Genomic DNA, 1067 nt, shown 5'->3' with positions numbered 1-1067 from the left:
GAGTGGATGATTTTGATTATGTTGTGTTTGTGAACTCCGGGACTTTAAAGTGTTTTGGATGTGGGAGGGAGGGTCATTTAGTCCGAGCCTGTCCTGATAAAGTCTCCTCTGCTGATAAAACACAGAGGGAGGAGGAGAGAGGAGACACACAGAGACAAACTGGACAAGATGGTGGGGGGACAAAAGAGACACAGCAGAGTCAAGAAGACTCTGACACTCAGAGACAAGGACATGAAGCAGCTGTCAGTCACACAGGGAGGGAGAAAAGTGATGACAGTGAAACGGCAGCAGGAGAGCAGACTGTGGTGAACACTGCAAACACAGCAGCAGAGGACACTGAGAGAGACACAGTAAGAGACACAGTAAGAGACACAGTGAGAGACACAGTGAGAGACACAGTGAGAGACACAGTGAGAGACACAGTAAGAGACACAGTAAGAGACACAGTGAGAGACACAGTAAGAGACACTGTGAGAGACACTGTGAGAGACACTGTGAGAGACACAGTAAGAGACACTGTGAGAGACACTGTGAGAGACACAGTAAGAGACACTGTGAGAGACACTGATGAAGACGTGATGGAGCAGAAGGATTTTAAAGTCCCTGTTCTCAAAAGGAAACAGACCAACAGTGACAGCGGCTCTCAGGCCGAGAAAGGAGCAGTGACCATCAGAGAGAAGAAGAAGGAGGTGCAGCCAGAGCCTGAGTCTGGCATGGAGGAGGAGGAGGAGGAGGAGGAGGAAGAGGACTGTGATGAAGGCAGCCAGCCTCACACTGACTCACAGCTGTCTGGTGGATCACAGCAGGAGGAACAATATGAATTACAACAAGTTAAAAAGTTCCTGCAAACAAGGAAAAATATGAAAAAGTCCGAGTGGAAGAAACTTTGCAGACAAAGAAGTGTTTATACGATCTGTCAGATCACAGATGAGCAGCAGAGGAAAAGGGGGTTATACTGACCAGGAAGTCTACAGACTGAAGAAACTCGTCCTGAGACTCAAACAAGAGCTGAATAATGATGAAGACTCAGAAACAGTGTAAGACAGTCTGGGTTCTGTCTGTCTTAG

This window comes from Seriola lalandi, unplaced genomic scaffold, assembly GCF_002814215.2.
Source record: "Seriola lalandi dorsalis isolate HSWRI2012SDOR001 ecotype SW California unplaced genomic scaffold, Sedor1 jcf7180002054475, whole genome shotgun sequence".
Lineage (NCBI taxonomy): Eukaryota > Metazoa > Chordata > Actinopteri > Carangiformes > Carangidae > Seriola > Seriola lalandi.
Note: the sequence above shows the minus strand (reverse complement) of the source record.